General features: G+C 41.0%; 1 long non-coding RNA gene across 1 annotated transcript in view; it reads right to left on the bottom strand.

The window, feature by feature from the left end:
- The window catches only part of LOC120224816, a 197,684-nt gene that overhangs the window by 91,499 nt on the left and 86,313 nt on the right, over positions 1-19,872 (bottom strand). The gene's annotated exons all lie outside the window — the stretch shown is intronic.

Genomic DNA, 19,872 nt, shown 5'->3' with positions numbered 1-19,872 from the left:
TAAGACATGGTCTACACTATTACTCAGATTTGGCTTCTTTCTCTTGTGCCTTATGAGATACTGGACTTCATTTTCAGTTTCTCCAATTTTCTGCAGGTAAATGTTCTTCTGTTTCTCGATTAGTCCACTTCGGCCTCTTTTCCCCTTTTGTTGGCATTTTTATTTTGTCTGAAGATTTTTCTTGCTTTCCTGTGGCCCTTTTTGTGATTAACTTCCACTCAGTAGGAACAGGCTCAGTGACAACCTTGCCTATCTCTTACGACTCTTCCTTCCTTGCCTCTTGGGCTGCATTACCCTCCGTCAGACTGCCCTAGCAGATCTAAGTTTCCAGGAAGAGCAATGCTATAGAAACTCACACTTACGGGAGCACAAGAAAAACAGAGAGGGCAAATGATGGCTTAAAAATATTTTGATAATCCCGTACATTTGTTTGCGTAGTTGACCTTGGATTTCCAAGAATGTGGTGGAGGAGGAAAGGGAGGCAAAATTTAATGGACCGATTGTAGGAAATAAACTTGCAAAGCTAAAAAATATGATCTAGAGACTTTAACAAAACACACACGGGGCTGTTCCTATAAATAGCTAGGGCAGCATGTGGATTTCATTAAGTCAGAGGAGTGGTTCAGGCACCTTGGAAGGTAGCTGCGAGAGCCGGCACACTCCAAGACGCGCCCTTTCACTCAAAGGCTTCACAGATGTCAAGAGTTTCCAGGGGCTCTGTTCTCTCTGTGTCTGCCGGCAGAGGGACGTGTGGCCACACCTTGCCCTTTGTCTCGGCCCTGGCTCACAGTGACCAGAACTTGGGGAACAAATGTCTGGTGTGTTAATAGATCTAGCAGAGGGATTTGGAATTGGGATTGGTGAATCGGCCGTCCGAATTTTTGTTCTCTGCTCTTTCTCATAGCTGCTTAATGTCATGCTAAAGCTGGAAGCTGTATATCCAAGAGTAAATCAAATACTGTTTCTGATGAGGGATGCCACAAAGCAGTATTTCTGGCATTAGCCCAACCCCAAAGGGGAGAGCATACAAGTCTTCTTGCTTATCTACGTTCTTTCTTTGAAACTCATCTAATTTCTTACCCCTTGAATTTTGGAGTCTTCCCTGCATTTCTCAATCTACCCCCTCTTTCCTTCCCTTGAACTCTTTAGGTCTGAACCTTCTATGCTCCATAAAGGAAATGGGACTTCAGAGAGCAGAGTTCATATTTTGGCCGGGCCCCTTGTTATGTTATCTTGAGTAAGTTCTAACTACCATAATCATGTGGGCAGGGATTATCAAATGAATGGTGATTGCTACCTTGTTTTTATCTTATTACTTAATTCTTGCCACAGCTGCACAGGGGCTTTTATTACCTTTATATCTTACGGATGGGGAAACAGAAGCTCAGGGAAAAGAACTTGCCTCACACCAAATGGCTAGCAGGTGATAATGCTGTCAGAATTGAACCTGGATTTCCCACCTATCGTGCTATGTTGACTCCACATTAACTTTTCTGAACCTTAGTTCTTTCATCTTTGAACTAGAGAGAGTTGGGTAATTGTAATGATTCAATGAGAAAGTAAGCCTACAGTGCTGGCTTAAAATATATGCATATGTCATCCTTTCCCTCCCTCTTTAGAGTTTTATCATAAGCTATCATGTATCTTCTCATGTTTAAAAATGGAGTTTCCACCCTGATTTTTTTGTATATGGTGGCTCTAGCTCATATAAACTCTGTAGGTCCTGTGCTATAGCAAAGGAGTATCATATAGCACATAAAGACAGTGGGGATAACTGATTATCTTTCTCTTCTTTTGAATATGGCTGGTAGGCTGGAATCATGACACACTGTCCATCCATGTGAGATGGGGCTGTCTAGTCTTGTTTACTGCATGCCTTCCCATATGGAAGCTTGTACCACTCCAGGAAATTAAGTTCATGGAACCATCAAACACATTTCCAAACTATTTGGATATTTTCTTCAAAGATTCTTGGAAGTTTAATCTTCCTGTTAGCCATCCAAAAGTATTACAAAAATAGGCAAGAGTGGAGACATACATAGAGGCAGGTACTTCTTGTCTCTCTCAGCTATTTGCCTGTAATAACTCTTTTTTAAATGATTATTTATTTGAGAGAGAGAGACAGAGACAGAGAGAGAGATTGAAAGAGAGAGAGAGAGAAAGAGTGAGCTGGAGAGGGGCAGAGAAAGCAGAAGAGAGAGAGAATCCCAAGCAGGCTTTATGCTGTTAGCAAAGAGTCTGACATGGGACACAAACCCAGAAACCATGAAATCATGACTTGAGCCAAAACCAAGGGTCAGACGTTTAACTGACTGAGCCACCCAGGTGGCTCTGCCTATAATACATTTTGAGGGTAGTTTTGAGTGAAGTGTTTAAGCAAAAGACAGATATGTGGGAAAGTTAAGAGAAAAAAAAAGGTATGAATAGTCAAGGATATGCGTGATTGGCCCTTCATTAATTCCTAGCAATTTCCATGGCACAGCCTGGGGTATTAGATAGTGGGAGTATGTGTGTCTATGGCAGAGGTAAGGCAATGGTCAGAAGCCAATGATTCTCAGTTGTGGCTACACATAAAAATAATCTGGGGAGATTTAAAAAATGCCCATACCATCTGAATCAGAATCTCTTGGAATGGGGAAATTGATGTAAAATAAAATCCCCAGGGATTTCTCATGTGTATCTGGGGTTGAAATTAACCTAGGAAACTTAAGCAGACCAGGCCCAGAAACAAGCTGTTTTCCTGGTACTGTCTCTGGGAGAAGTGATACAAGATTATAGTTAATCTTAAATAAAGGGAGGCAGACAAATCCAGGGACCCTCCAACAATGTGCACTATGTGTATCTTTTTGGGAGAGGTGACTACTAATTATGCATGTTATTAACAAATTGTGCTACTAATAACGTGTGTTCCTGTTGGAACCAGAGGTAGAGGATCTGGGTCAAGAATCTCTTATGTTCAGAAGTATTATAGGAGTGTAGCCAGGCTAAAGCAAGCAATATTAGGAAAAAAACTTTCTTTATCCATTACAAATACAGAGCACTAGAATACCTCTCATCCTTGGCCTTTCATTTCTGATCTTGAAATTAGAATGCCAATTCATCTTAGACCCTTCCCTCCTCCTGCTACTAACTTTATTCCTGTTCACACGTGAAGAGGAGTTAACGTTTTCAGTTTTTCTCTTTGAAAGTTATTTCTACCTGTTCGTTGTAGCTGTAAATGGCACCACTATCATTTTCTTTCAAAGTCTCTCCAGCTGAAAGGTAGTATGATCTCCTTCGAAAAAGCATGGGCAGGGATCAAATAGAATCATCTGAATCCCACATCTGTTAATGAATTATGTGACTTTTGGAAAGTTTCTTAATCTCTGAATTTCTGTTTCATAGTATGTTAAGTAGAAGCAGTAGCATCTACCTTCAAAGGCTTTTGACAGCATATGAAAATAAACGTAGGTTAAATGTACAGGCGAGTGTCAGGAATATAATAGTTATCTGGTAGGTGTTGTATTGCTGTGTTTTTCTTTTAATTTTTATTTAGCACAGTTCCTCACTTAATTTCATAGAGGAATAATTATGTTAAATCGCTATAGAAAGAAATTACACTAAAAACACCACACTTGAAGATTTCCTATTCACATTTGAAGATCAAGCATAAATCATGCCATCCCTGTGATAATCTAAATGAAATAAAAATGGTAAAAACTACTGGTGCAGGGCTTGACACATAGTAGGCATGTAATAAATGTCACTTCTTTTCCTATCCTTACTCCTATTTTGGGGAATTTTCTAGGCAGGAAAGGTGATGTAGCATTATAATATTTTATGTCAATAAAACATTAAAATAATCTCCATTATTGGAGATTATCCCGTCAACTTTTAGCAGTGTTTCCCCTTTAGGATTTCATACTTTAGTATCTTACCCTTTGCCTAATTCCCAGATAATCATACCCTGACATTGAGCCTGTGATTCAGTCCTCTCCTCTATTCTATCCACTGATATTAGTCTCTAGGGTTTCAACAACCATGTTGACCTTCCAATCCTGGCATTAGGTTCTCTGTCCTTTGATTACTTCTTTTCATTCTACTACATCTCCTTAAAAACATGACCATTATTAGAAATGTTTCCACTGCTGTGATCTTAATTCTATAATCCTTCTTTCTGAACAGAATCATCTTCTATTCTCTTACTTTGGACACATAATTCCCAGGTGCGGTATACAGTCTTTGAAAAAGATACATAAGGAAATTGTCAAGGGCCATATTAAGCCAGAGAGATCAAGTTGGTTCTAAAGCCAAGCTATTTTAGGTTTTTTTGAGAACCTTAAACTAGTACTCTTATTATGAATGTCAACTGATTCTTGTATATACATAAATGGTATTGAGCTATAGATGGTATTAGATGGATTCATAGAAAACTGTAGCAGCAAACTCTAGAAACTCAAATCCTTTCACTGGGCTGGTGCTTGTAATTTTGCTATTGAATATGACTTGGCACTTGTTCGATCTCTGGTTTGATCTGGACTAAATAAACTCCAGTAGTTTTTTACATGTTGAAGAACAGGTTGAAGTGAATTGAATTTAGGGGAATATAGCAAATAAAAGAATTAAAATGGAATCATTTCTCAGTGTTTACATTTTTTACATTATTTACGTTTACATTATTGTGTATCAGGCACTGTGCTAAGAGCTGGCAATCTAGTGAGCAGGACAGTAGGTAGACACAGGAGGCTAATCCAAAGTGGCATTTCTAGCTGCTCCTTGGCTCACAGTTTTTGAGAGATATTCATTGGGTTATGGTCACAGTGGGTGAGGTTGTGAGTGGACATAAGGGCTGTCAATTTAGAATGTTCTCTGCCACCTTTTACACATAGGAACAAAGACATCTGGACTTTTCAATGAGTTTTCAATGTGTGAGCTACTTAGCATTGAGTTTGAGTAGATGGCAGGTAGAGTCTGGTGCCAGGTCAATAAGTCAGATGTATATGCCCTTTTATTTGGAAGTTCCTTGGGGATCATTTCTGGAAAAGAGGTCTATCCTGGGAGAATTCTAATGCAGGTGGGCTTAAGTCATCAGATGTCCCATTGTTACTATGTCTTCAGGGTAGCCATTTCTGGTGTTCAGAATGAACGGAATGAGGATATAGAAAATGCTGGTGTCTGACTCTGTAATCAAGAAAATAGATTTGGAAAAAAGAGAGGCAGTCTTGATCTCCCAAACGTGATGTGTTCGAACTCATTTGATCCCTCCAACTCTTCTGGTTCATCCAAGGGAAATTTTTCCAAGTGTCTTTGAAAATAAAACTCATTCTATCTATAGCTATGTTTGAAGAGAAGGTCATTCAGGAATCTTCAGTCTCCTAACCTTTTTTTGGTACTCAGCAAATCCTTAGTTAAAACAAGAATGTACTTCTACAGTTTTATGAGGAAATAAATATTCTTTGGAAATAAGTATGTATGAGGAAATACGTTTTCTTTTAATTAATTTTAAAAATAAGTCATTTTTAGATCTAATAGATGGGTCATAGGGCTGACCCAATTTGGCATTTATTAGTGCTTTTATGTACAATATTTCTTTTTTTTTTTTTACAAATAGTTTAGTGTCAAATTAGTTTCCACATAACACTCAGTGCTCATCCCCACAAGTGTCCTCCTCCATGCCCATCCCCCCCTCCTCCCCACATCCATCAGTCCTCAGTTTTTGTCAGCATTCAAGAGTCTCTCATGGTTTGCCTCTCTCCCTTTCCCCCACCATTTCCGCCCTTCTTCTCCCCCTTGGTCCTCCGTCAAGTTCCTCCTAATCCTCCTATACGTGCAAACATATATTTGTCCTTCTCTGCCTGACTTGTTTCGCTCAGCAGAACACCCTCAAGGTCCATCCATTTGCTACCCATGGCCAGATTTCATTCTTTCTCATTGCCATGTAGTATTCCATGGTATAGATAAACCACATCTTCTTGATCCATTCGTCCGTTGATGGACACTTAGGCTCTTTCCATGGTTTAGCTATTGTGGAGAGTGCTGCTATGAACATTGGGGTACATGTGCTCCTATGCATCAGCATTTCGGTATCCCTTGGGTAAATTCCTAGCGGTGCTATTGCTGGGTCATAGGGGAGTTCTATTGTTAGTCTCTTTAGGAATCTCCACACTGTTTTCCAGAGGGGCTTTATGTACAATATTTCTTAAGAGAAGTATTATAAGGGTAGAGGTTGATTCGGGTTGTATAAGTTCAGCCATTCATTTACCACCTTCATGATTTTATTGTATCTATTACCACATGTACTGTCATTTAATGTTTTTGAGCTTAACTCATTTCTTTTACTCGAAATAATTTGAAAGAAAAAATTTTAGGAAAATGAGCAACATGAGCATAACTTGCCATTCATGAAGAGAGGAAAAACACTCAAACACACTGAAATATGAAGTGCTTATTTATGTACTGCTTAAAATTATTTCTGTGTGACTGTTGGTAAGTGGAACACTCTTAGGAAATATGGGGCTTAGGGTTTTCCAAGGAAGCCACCATTTTCCTTACTCTAAAGTATTATTTCTCTTACAGATATTGTTAATATTTCTCATACATCTCCACTAAAGTGCTCTCCATGGCACAAGAGACGAGACACGCTCTCTACCATCCTCCCGTCTCCCCACCTCGGGCAACAGTAGACATACAACCCAGGGTGATCTGGCACACAGCATCAAAGTGGCCCATCGTTAATTTCTTTGAAATATTCATTTTTGTTAACAGTTATTTGCATTTGGGCTCTAAACCATAGTATATATTTCTAATTACTTTCATACAAGTATAGGTTTTCCTCCAAATATGTGGATAAAACTGATGATCTTACATACTGTTTATTTGATGATTTTGAGTATAACCAATTATACCAGCATGTACCACACTTTGAGAAGCACGGTCTTAAGTAAAGCACAGTATTTTATTTAATACTCCGCTTACAGCAATGGATAGGTCAACCAGACAGAAAATCACTAAAGAAATAATGGACTTGAAAGACACATTGGACCAGATGGACCTGACGGATATATTTAGAACTTCACATCCTGAGGCCAGGGAATTTACTTTCTTCTCAAGTGCGCATGGCACATTCTCCAAGATAGATCACATACTGGGACATAAAGCAGCCCTCAATAAATATAAAAGAATAGAGATCATACCATGCACACTGTCAGATCACAATGCTTTGAAACTTGAAATCAATTTCAGGAAGAAGTCTGGAAAACCTCCAAAAACATGGAGGTTAAAGAACACCCTTCTAAAGAATGAATGGGCCAATCAGGCAATTAGAGAGGAAATTAAAAAATATATGGAAACAAATGAAAATGAAAACACAACAATTCAAAATCTATGGGATGCGGCAAAGGCAGTGCTACGAGGAAAGTACATTGCTCTCCAGGCCTATTTCAAGACATTAGAAAAAGCGCAAGTGCAAAACCTAACAGCTCACCTAAAGGAACTAGAGGCAGAGCAACAAGAACACCCTAAACCCAGCAGAAGAAGAGAAATAGTAAAAATTAGAGCAGAAATAAACAACATAGAGACCAAAGAAACAATTGAACAGATCCATGAAACCAAGAGTTGGTTTTTTGAAAAAGTAAACAAAATGGACAAACCTCTAGCCAGACTTATCAAGAAGAAAAGAGAGAGCACCCAGATAGCAAAATTATGAATGAAAATGGACTTATTACAACCAACCCCTCAGAAATACAAGCAATTATCAGGGAATACTATGAAAAATTATATGCCAACAAATTGGACAACTTAGAAGAAATGGACAAATTCCTAAACACACACTCACTACCAAAATTCACACGGGAAGAAATAGAAAACCTGAACAGACCCATAACAAGTGAAGAAATCGAATCAGTGATCAAAAAACTCCCAACAAATAAGAGCCCTGGACCTGATGGCTTCCCTGGGGAATTCTACCAGGCTTTTAAAACAGAATTAATCCCAATTCTTCTCAAGCTATTCCAAAAAAATAGAAGTCGAAGGAAAACTCCCGGACTCATTTTATGAAGCCAGCATCACTCTGATTCCCAAGCCAGACAGAGATCCAGCAAAAAAAGAGAACTACAGGCCAATATCCTTGATGAATACGGATGCAAAAATTCTCAACAAGATCCTTGCAAATCGAATCCAGCAGCACATAAAAAGAATCATCCACCAAGATCAAGTGGGATTCATTCCTGGGTTACAGGGCTGGTTCAACATTCACAAAACAATCAATGTGATCCATCATATCAATAAAAGAAAAGATAAAAACCATATGATCCTGTCAATAGATGCAGAAAAAGCATTTGACAAAATACAGCATCCCTTCTTAATAAAGACTCTCGAGAAAGTCGGGATAGAAGGAACCTACTTAAACATCATCAAAGCCATCTAGGAGAAGCCTTCAGCTAACATCATCCTCAACGGGGAAAAACTGAGAGCTTTCCCCCTGAGATCAGGAACACGACAGGGATGTCCACTCTCACCACTGTTGTTTAACATAGTGCTGGAAGTCCTAGCATCAGCCATCAGACACCAAAAGGAAATCAAAGGCATCAGAATTGGCAAAGAGGAAGTCAAACTTTCACTCTTCGCAGATGACAGGATACTCTACCTCGAAAACCCGACAGACTCCACCAGAAGCCTACTAGAACTGATTCAAGAATTCAACCAAGTTGCAGGGTACAAAATCAATGTACAGAAATCAGTTGCATTTTTATACACCAACAATGAAGCAACAGAAAGAGAAATCAAGAAACTGATCCCATTCACAATTGCACAAAAAACCATAAAATACCTCGGAATAAACCTAACCGAGGATACAGGAGATCTGTATGATGAAAACTATAGAAAACTTATGAAGGAAATTGAAGAAGACACAAAGAAATGGAAAAACATTCCATGCTCATGGATAGGAAGAATAAATATAGTTAAGATGTCATTACTACCCAAAGCACTCTACACATTCAATGCAATTCCAATCAAAATTGCACCAGCATACTTCTCAAAACTAGAACAAACTATCCAAAAATTTGTATGGAACCACAAAAGACCCCGAATAGCCAAAGTAATACTGAAAAATAAAACCAAAACGGGAGGGATCACCATCCCAGACTTTAGCCTCTACTACAAAGCTGTCATCATCAAGACAGCATGGTATTGGCACAAAAACAGACACATAGACCAATGGAACAGAATTGAGAACTCAGAAGTGGACCCAAAAGTATACAGCCAACTGATCTTTGACAAAGCAGGAAAGAATATCCAGTGGAAAAAAGACAGCCTCTTTAACAGATGGTGTTGGGAGAACTGGACAGCAACATGCAGAAGAATGAAACTAGATCATTTTCTCACACCATGCACAAAAATCAACTCAAAATGGATAAAGGACCTGAACGTGAGACAGGAAACTATCAACACCCTAGAGGAGAAAGCAGGAAACAACCTCCTTGACCTCCACCGCAGCAACTTCTTACTTGACACATCCCCAAAAGCAAGAGAATCAAGAGCAAAAATAAACAATTGGGACCTCATCAAGATTAAAAGCTTCTGCACAGCCAAGGAAACAACCCAGAAAATTAATAGGCAACCAACGGAATGGGAAAAGATAGTTGCAAATGACATATCAGATAAAGGGTTAATATCCAGAATCTATAAGGAACTCACCAAACTACACGCCTGAAAAACAAACAACCCAGTGAAGAAATGGGCAGAAGACATGAACAGACACTTCTCCAAAGAGGACATCCAGATGGCCAACAGACACACGAAACGATGCTCAGCATCCCTCCTCATCAGGGAAATACACATCAAAACCACACTGAGATACCACCTCACGCCAGTCGGAGTGGCTAAAATGAGCAAATCAGAGAACTCTAGATGCTGGCGAGGAGGTGGAGAAACGGGCACCCTCCTCCACTGTTGGTGGGAATGTAAACTGGTACAGCCCCTCTGGAAAACAGTGTGGAGGTTCCTCAGGAAACTAACAATAGAACTCCCCTAGGACCCAGCAATAGCACTGCTAGGAATTTACCCAAGGGATACAGAAATGCTGAGGCATAGGAGCACATGTACCCCAATGTTCATAGCAGCACTCTCCACAATAGCTAAATCATGGAAAGAGCCTAAGTGTCCATCAACAGATGAATGGATCAAGAAGATGTGGTTTATCTATACCATGGAATACTACATGACAATGAGAAATAATGAAATCTGGCCATGGGTAGCAACCTGGATGGACCTTGAGGGGGTTATGCTGAGCGAAATAAGTCAGGCAGAGAAGGACAAATATCATATGTTTGCACGTATAGGAGGATTAGGAGGAACTTGATGGAGGAACAAGTGGGATAAGAAGGGCGGAAATGGTGGGGGAAAGGGAGAGAGGCAAACCATGAGAGACTCTTGAATGCTGACAAAAACTGAGGACTGATGGATGTGGGGGGGATGGGAGATGGGCATAGAGGAGGACACTTGTGGGGATGAGCACTGAGTGTTATGTGGAAACTAATTTGACAATAAACTATTTGTAAAAAAATAAAAAAATAAAAAAATAAAAAAAAAATAAAAAGTAAAAAAAAATAAAATCTTAATTAAGGAACTTTCTACAAAATATCTGACCGGTGCACCTCAAAACCATCAGGGTCATCATATGTAAGGAAAGTCTAAGAAACCATAACAGCCAATAGGAGCCTAAGAAGACATGACAGCTAAATGTATGGTGGTATCTTAATACCAAAAATGGACATTAGGTAAAAACTAAGAAAATCTGAATAAAGTACAGACTTCAGTTAAAAAAAAAAAGTAAAGCACAGTATTTTATTAAATGGTCTCCATTTTAGTACTAAGATGTAGTTTGGTACAGATTCCTCACTGAATGACATTGTGACTGAAATCCATGGAGATTAATACTTGCAGAAAACTCTATGAAGAATTTATCTACCAAGATGGTAAGAAGTGAAAACAGAAATGATTATCTAGATCATACTGGACCAGACTTAAAAATTACTTTGTGAAAATTAATTTTGGAGCCAGTAGAAAACTAGTTTTTATCTGAATGATGGACCTCAAGGAGCCTGTCTCCATTTTGTAGGAAAATGTTATTTTTTTAAATGTTCACTTAGTTTTGAGAGAGAGAGACAGAGAGACAGAGCGTGAGCTGGGAAGGGGCAGAGAGAGATAGAGACACAGAATATGAAGCAGACTCTAGGCTCTGAGCCTTCGTGCTGAGCCTGACACCGGGGTCGAACTCACCAACCATGAGATCATGACCTGACCCGAAGTCAGATGCTTCACAAACTGAGCCACCCAGGTGCCCCAGGAAATGCTATTCTTTATTCTCTCTAGCTTTGGTCATTCTCACCCAAGCCTCAGTGATATAATACAACAGGATGGGGTGGAGGTGGATCAGTGCTACTGAGCTACCAGTTCCTCCACACTGAAAATGCCTATAGATTTTGTGGATAATGTGTCACAGAAGTTAGCAACTAGATAGACATTTTTCACTTTTCAGTTAGCTTGAGTATACGAGTTGGGGGCCTTGCTCTAGGCTTTCTTTTATACTGTTCAATTTACTAGATAATTGCCATGTGATGCAAATATGCTCTAAATTGGTCCTGAGGTGGGATTTAGAATTTGACTGGTAGATGTTTATTTTTTTGGCTCATCTGGTCTCATTTTTAAATTTAGAAAAAGGAAATAGAAGCTCTTGGCTTTAACAGAGTATTCTGTTTCTGCACTTACTGCTAGTAGAGGTGGCTGGCAGGTTGATTAAACCGTCTTCATTTAGCTGGTAGGAAGGACCCTTGTAAAGCTGCCTAGAAGTCAACAGAATAAGACCCCAAGGGAAGAAGCAAAACTGGATTGGAATCAGTTTTAAAACCTGAGACTTGGTTTCAAATAAAACTGCCTACATGGTCATTCTTATTTAATAGGAATTCTAGGGGTTTTAGTGGTTTCAGATGATAGAATCAAGAAAGTTTTAATTATTTTAATGTTGTGTGCCCAAACTTGTCTCATTGTGTGTGTGTGTGTATGTGTGTGTGTGTGTGTGTGTGTGCGCGCGCGTGCGTGTGTGCTTGAAAGGGAACTGGTGGCCATTTAGAGTAGTTTTTGCCAACTCTGGCAGCATTGCTGGCCAAGTCTCTGGGAGTAAGATTTGGTGGCAACTGGTCTTTGGGCTGAAGAACATTAGCCTATGTGCTATTTCCTAGTCTAGTTGGCCTCAAGAGCCATCAGTAGGTTGTCCTCAAAAGCAACAGAAACTGGGTGTCCTCTTTCTCACAGTGAGGGCTGATTTGTCTACTCCCCATCTGATGACCAGAGATACCAGTGAGAGAGAAAGTCAGGATCTCTGCACTGACCCTCCATTAGGCTTATGGTCCTTTCCCTTAAGTCCACGTTTACATGTTGGAAACCTAGGAACACAGCCACCATTTATCCATGGTCAACCTGCCTTTGGGTAAAAACAGATGTTATACCTATCCCGAGTCTTGTTTCTTGACAACACTGACTTGCAAATTCTAGAAAAATGCTCACCACACCCAGAGATGCCTCTACTTTGACTTTTCTCCCAGTGGACTGAGGCAAGTCTGAGGTAAGAGAGCTATGAGTTTCTGTGGTCTACTGTGATCTTCAATAACTCCTTTCTCCACCTGGCTCAGAGTCAAGAAGAGAAACCATATAGGAAATGGCACGCTCTGCCACCCCATACAAGCCTCTCAAAAGCCAAAGTGAGTAGCAATTGGTTAGGATTTGGAACTGGAAGATACTTCTGTGGGTCAGACAACTGACAGGAAACTGAACTCCTCTCACAACTGCCTGGAGACAACACATCTCTGGCTCTGACTCACCCAGCCCCTCATCAGGGGCTGAGATCATGGTGGGCTGGGAACATGGTAGGCTGGCGTCCGGGCTCTGCTGCTGGCTGGTTATGGGACCCCCGGTACACGCACAGCCTCGTCTCTCTGAGCTCTCATTTCCTCATAAGCCAAAAGGGGGTGTTGGATAATTTTCTAGGATACTTCTAACTCTAAAATTCTGTAAGGTGACTGAAATTGTGGGGTGGGGAGAAGGCAACCACAGAGAAAAGGTGGAGGACAAGGCAATACTAACACAAATCTAAGGAATGTCCGGGTCTTTCTTCAGGTTTACCTTCAGTTATGTTCATCACCTCCACCACTTCCTAGAATTTCTTTCCTGCGCTGCAGCTTTTGGTTGGCAAATTGTTGATCTTCTCTAGATTTCTGTCACCACTTCAATAGACCGGGAGCAATAACTCCATCCATAGAGGCTGTTGATTTGGTATTTTTATTTTGAAGACAAGATGGTTATACATGTAAAGGGCTTAGCACCGCGCCTGCTCATGGAGGTGCTCCACAAATGTACACTTGCCCCTCTTTCTCCTTTCTCTCTAAATTTACTTCACTCTGGACCTTTCCCTGAAGAACTTGGCTCCAGACTGGTATTCTGATTAGGTATAACCCAATGAAGATCAGAACATCACTGATGCTCCTCAGAGCAGGAAAATGCCAAAGCAGAGATCTGCTCCCTTTTCGTCACACTTCCTAAAGCTGCGTAGGTGAAAGAGGGGAAGACACTCCAGACTGCTGCTCTTTCCCACCTCCCCTCCCCCACCCTTGCTCTTCCTACCTCCAGAAATCCCACCCTTCCTCCAGGACCCAGCTCCCGGGCCCCAGTACGGTGAATTCTCCCCCAGTTACTCTGGACAGAAGAACCCTCTTTCGTGTCCAGAATCCTCTCACCTTTACTCTCAGAACCTACTTTTCACCAAGCTGTGAAATGTCTTCTGTGTTTCAAATTGCTACTGGGGTTTATAAATCCTTTTGCTATTTAAATGGTACTTTTCCTTTGTCTCTTTATCTAGACAGCAGATTTCTTGAGGGCAGGGGGTTTGTGCTTCTGTAGCTTCCTGAATGTAACCAGCATTCCACATGTGGGCAGAGACCATGGTAAAAAATAACTTTACACTTTTCATCTGTTTCCATGGTAATACGGTCTCCTCTCACACCCTCGCCACTATTATTATTGAATTTTCTCAACAGTCGATCATGCTCCTTTTTTTCTCACAGAGTAGATGACATGGCTTTCAAATTTGAACTTCTGTTATTTGTAGAGGGATTATTTTATTTTCTTCTTCTTGTTACACATAAAACTGAGGCCATATTTCCTTTTCTTCACCTCTGCACATCTTTCTGAGGGTCAAAGACTTAGCTCGAAACAATCCTCCAAGGCTTTTAGGGGTGAATACCACGTTTGTTGGTCTCCTAATAATGAGACCTTTTCTTTAAAACAAATGTCATAAATGTTCCTTGGTCCCTTTCCTTCTCCACGAGCGCATCACTGTATTTTAAGAATTCCCCAAAATGGAAAGTGTCAGTCTCACAAATCAACGTTCATTTGACCTATTCTCCACCTTCGAGTCCAAATTCCTGCCTTAAAAGTTCTGCATTCCTCTGAAGCTAAATGATACAAAAATATCAAAAACACCCTTGTCTTTGAATCATCCTGGTCTCTCCCTGCTCATACGGGCTGATTCAGCAGACCGGCTCCCGGGGGTGGCCACTGGTTTCCAGCCCATTTCAAACAGACAGAGGCATCTCCAAGCGGCTTTCTCAAAGGCCAAGGACATTTTTTTCGGCATGGACTCTGAGCTTGTTGCCACATAAACAAATAGAAGGATTTTGCTTCAGCCTCCCCAGTTTTTTTGGATTGACAATAAGCGCTAAGAAGGGAGACAGAAGCCAATCGGCAGCCAGGGGCAGCTCGAAGCCCAGAAGAAAGGCTGAATTGTTGGCTCTGCGTCCGCGCTCAGGGCGAGGCTGCGAGCAAGCCTCAGCAGTGAAAATGTCTGGAAAACCTCTCGGCTGGACATTTCGCTCATAGACTCGGAGGCTGGATGATGTAGGAGCGAAGAGAATCTGCCAGGATGGACTTGCTTGATGAGTAGTTCTCACCTCTGGCTGCACACTGAAATCACCTGTGAGGCTCTTAAAAGCTGCCAGGGTCTGGGCCCCACCCCGGGCCTGGTGAGTCCCAAGGATGGGTGTTTCTGAAAAGATCGCCAGGGGGCTTTAGTCCTGACCTGTGATTAAACACTGATTTAGGCACTTTTTTTTTTTTTTTTAATTTTGAGGATATGATTTTTTCCACTTTTGACGAGTTTTTCTCAGAGACTATTAGTAGGCTAGATCTAGCCGGAATATGAGATCACAGAGGCCAAATATGGCAAAAGTAGGTTTAATGTATGATGCCAGCTCTGAGGAACCGAGGATGCCTGAAGGGCACTGAAAAGGACTGAGGGGGACATTGAGGCTGTATCCTGACTCAACAAAGTTCTGTGTCACTCTTAATGATGACTGCTACATGGCAGATGGTGGCACAATGTCACGTGAGTGGGATATTTGTCAATCCTTATGTGAAGAAGGAAATCAGTCACAGAGAGAATATACTTGTCCAAACTCATACCAAGTGACTGCTTTCTTTCTTCTGTCTCCTTTATTAAGCATGGACAACATTCTTGGTATTTAAAAGCTAAGTGGACTATGTACTCCGAGGTTGTCTCAACCCAGTCAAAATATGTAATCATTTGTTAAACTTGAATAAATGGCAAGAGCTAACAGGAATCTTGCATGCCCCAATTCAGGCCAATGGCTTCCACTCTCTTTGCCTTGATTTGTCTGTGCAGACAAGGCCAGTGTTTGGGACCAAATCAGCAGCACCAACTGAGTAGGTTGAATATTCTTGCATTTTGCTGCTTTCACATTTTGAAACCTGGGAAAGCCCAACATCTCCTGGCGTCTGGGAGTGGCTGTGGGCATCAGCCTCCACCGGCCTCTTGGGCCTTATTTCCAGGTGCTTCCAAGTCCTGACATGTGCTTTCTAGAGAATTAGGAGATGGTGTGAACTTGCAGACATTCTTGCTGCTTCTGCCCACTGTGTGTCCCCAAACACAGCCATAGGTTTCTGGCTCTCTGATGAGGCCCTCACCCCACTTCAAGACTCCTGTCTCTTGCCCCTTGATATTTGCCTAGCCTGGGGGAATGGTTTCGCTGACCTCTTTCAATTCTGTTCCAAATGTCCACCTGCTCTCCTGCCTTTGGACACTCCCAAGCTTTTTTATCTTCTTTGGCAGATCTTGATCCCGAGATAAGATCTTGGGATCTTATGTGCAGTGCACAGTAATGAAGTGGCTGCTAAGATCAGAAAAAGTCAAGCCTCTTGCCCAGCTATGAGGAATGCGTGGCAAAGAGCCACTCCCCTCAATTGAGCCCAACAAATATTTTCCCTAAATGTTATTTAGATTCAGTTCAGTTGATCATTACTACATATGTGACTCTCTACTTTTGCAAGCTAATAGTTTAGAATAAGTTTTATTCCTTCAAAAGGCTATGCCCGCGTATGTATGTTTATATCCTCACAGAAAATAGCCTAGGGGATTATATAACACACTTTATTTGTGGGAATGGGGGGAGCCTTGGGGTGCGCTTTGTTTTCTCACTTTGTACACATCAGTGCTGTTGGAGTTTTAGCTATTAAGGACATATTTTCCCATTGGAAAATAAAAAAAATATTAAGTTTAGGAAAATAAAAATGTGCCCACAAAATCTTCGAGATGAGAAGATCCTGGAGTTCACTTAATCCTTGATTCAAAATCTTCTGTGAATCTTTGTCAAATTTGTTATACAATTTGTGTGTGTGCCGTGTGCACATGTGTGCGTGTGTGTTTGCTCTCATGGAAGCCTGCCAATGGTCTTTTGTTAAGAATTTTATTCTGAATTATGTCTCTCTTGCATTTTTAGTGTTAAAATATCCTTCTGTTTCTTCTGTTTATGAAACGATAGTGACAATGTATGATGAATTTTGAAAATCTTTACTTGGTAGAATAAATAATTGGAGACTCAATGTCAGTTCTTAAAACTTTAGATACTATGGGTTTATTAAAATTAATCTTGAAATTACTCATGTTCTCAACTTTCCCATTTTACAGACGAGGGAACTGAGAGGTTCAGAGTACCCATGACAACTCACTTACTGTGTTCTGTTTGACATACTACTCTGTCTCTCAGTTTAAACAATAATCATTCATGGGGTGCCTGTGTGGCTCAGTCATTTAAGGATCCAATTCTTGGTTTAGGCTCAGGACAGGATCTCATGGTTTTGTGGGTTTGAGGCCTGCATCAGGATCCCTGCTGACAGTGAGGAGCCTGTGTGCGATTCTCTCTACCTCTCTCCCACTCACACTGTCTCTGTCTCTCTCAAAATAAATAAATAAACTTAAAAAAATAAAAGAGTAGGGGCACCTGGGTGGCTCAGTCGCTGAGCGCCCGACTTCAGCTCAGGTCCTGATCTCACGGTTTGTGGGTTGGAGCACCGCATTGGGCTCTGTGCTGACTGCTCAGCGCCTGGAGCCTGCTTCGATTTCTGTGTCTCCCTCTCTCTCTCTGCCCCTCCTCTACATGTGCTCCCCCCTCCCCTCTCAAAAATAAACATTTAAAAAAAGAAAAAAATAAAAAATATTCATTCATACAACCCTTGCTTACTGAGCATATAACACTTATTAGACTAGGTATTAGGGATAAATAAGAATAAATAGAAATGTCATCCTGGAGCTTACAGTGTAATGCAATGGCTAGCAGCATTAGTTTACATACCATATGACAAATCATTAAAATCCTCCCCCTTTTTGGTAAATAAATGTGCCTTATACTATCTTACTGATTACAGAGCATCATTTCTTTATCCATAGTTCACTACTGTTCTGTACAGCGGACGTCTTACTTTGTCCATAATATTGACACCTGGCCTTACACTGGAACCATGCAAGGGTTTTAAATGTTTTTACAAATTAGGCAGAACGAATGCACGTTCACTGTAAAATATTTAAGCAGTATTTAAATCTACAGAGAAATAAGTGGGACTGCTTTCAGTGCTCCCAAGTCTCCAATCCCGCTCTGGTGTCTGGAGTTAACCCCTGTTGAACAGTTTTGGGGATACTGTTGAAGAGCATTCTACTTAGAGTATACACCCAGATTTCCAGTTACTTCTCTTTGTTACAAAGTCTTTCTTATGTAATTATTTATTTCTTGCAGGGAACTCACTTTATTCCATTGAGAGGGATCCGATCATTTCTGAAAATATGACCATCAGCCACCCCTGGATGATTTGCCTAAATACAGGCCCCTCTCAACTTAAAAAATAAGTTGTATTAAAAAAAACAGTTGTTACTGCTTTATAAGCTGATTGGAACTCAGAATGTGTTTTCTTGTAAATGAGTTACAAATATGTTTTACGCAGTGGCTACAGCAGCACAGAAAAATGTCAACATGAAAAAGAGACATTTAAAGAATATTTGCCATGTGTGAAAAACTCTATTAAGAACTTTCCATTATTTCATTTACTCTTTGCAACATTTTTGTTAGGGTGGTTAGTATTCCAAACCATACAGAAGGAGCAACGGATGTTTAAAGTAATGCAGTAACTTGCCCATTGTCATGTAGGTTGTAACTGTCAGAGCGGAGAGTCAGCTCCAAGTACGTTTGGTCCCTAAGCACGTGCACCTTCCAGCCTCCGGAAGTCGGTTTAATAGGGTGTACACACACGCACGCACGCACGCACGCACGTATTCAGCCTCGAGAAGTAGTATGCTGTTTGCTTCCTCCTGTTCCTGTGGTCCTGGAAGGAAAGATCGGGAGCTGGGGAGCTAGAAGCTCTGGATCCACTATACTCAGTGACTGTGTCAGACCAGCTGAGTGACACACTGGCTGCTGCTGTTTTTCAGCTTCCTTAGCCAGTCAGTAAACACACTTTTGAGAATTCTGTTTTTTCCCTCTAGATCTACTCCTTAGTTTTCATCCCACTTGGAGCCTTGTGAGAGCAACCTTCTCGGACCCCATCAACTGGCTGACTCCCTTTCCTTTGACTTCTGATTGTCCCCGGGAGGCATCAGCAGGAGATTGGAAGATATGAAGGAGGAAATGTCAGGGCACTTAGTTCTCTACCTCCTTTCCTGTCGCTACTTAGCGGTGGCTGGGTTCTTATATCAAAATGCTTCTGCTTTTGCTTCTGCTTCTGCTGGATGGCCTTTCCTATACCTTCAGCTCCCAGTTCTAGCACACAACCCCTCCTTGGCACCTTCAAGTCAAGGGTGGTAACAGCATTCTAGTCTTACTAGTCAGGTGGTTTTCCATTTCTTGTGGGTAACAACTTTGCCCACACTCTTGTCAATGTCCCTTCATAATAAACTCTAGTGATCCCTTCTGAGTATGCCATCTGTTTGCTGTGGGGAATCTGGAAGATAAAGTAAATGAAACCAAGACTTGTTTCTGAAAACAGATCCCCAAAATGGGTTTCTGTGATTAGGTTGCTCATGTATTTGATGGGAGCACAGAGAATCTCTTCACCAAGGCAGAATGGATAACAAAGTATGCAGTAGAGTAACAGTCATTCAAATGATCAGCAACTGCTGCATGGGGCTGTGTGCAGGGGAAGGCAGAGGTCATGTGACTGTGGCGTGTACTGTTTTGTCAGGTGATTTAGATGACAAAGATTGTGCTGGCTACTTAAGAAACCCAGAGAACATACACGGGGAAAAGGACAAATAATCAGCCTTGAATATCCAACTCAGGGCACTGGTGGAAAATCAAATACCCTCCTTGGAAGTGTTTAATGACTCTTTTATGTCTGTAGCTGCAGGGCAAGTATATCTAACTCAGCATAGCTTTTGAAGAATCCTTTATCTGGCTGCAGGGCAAATATTATTGAAGATCATCTATGGCTAAACATATGTCCTATCTCCATTCACTTTTCCCCAGTTACATTGGTTTCTAGGGACATGCAATATCATAA

This window comes from Hyaena hyaena, unplaced genomic scaffold (genome assembly GCF_003009895.1).
Source record: "Hyaena hyaena isolate Hyena2069 unplaced genomic scaffold, ASM300989v1 scaffold_1253, whole genome shotgun sequence".
NCBI lineage: Eukaryota > Metazoa > Chordata > Mammalia > Carnivora > Hyaenidae > Hyaena > Hyaena hyaena.
The sequence above is the reverse complement of the archived record's forward strand: the minus strand, read 5'-3'. Positions and strand labels throughout refer to the sequence as shown.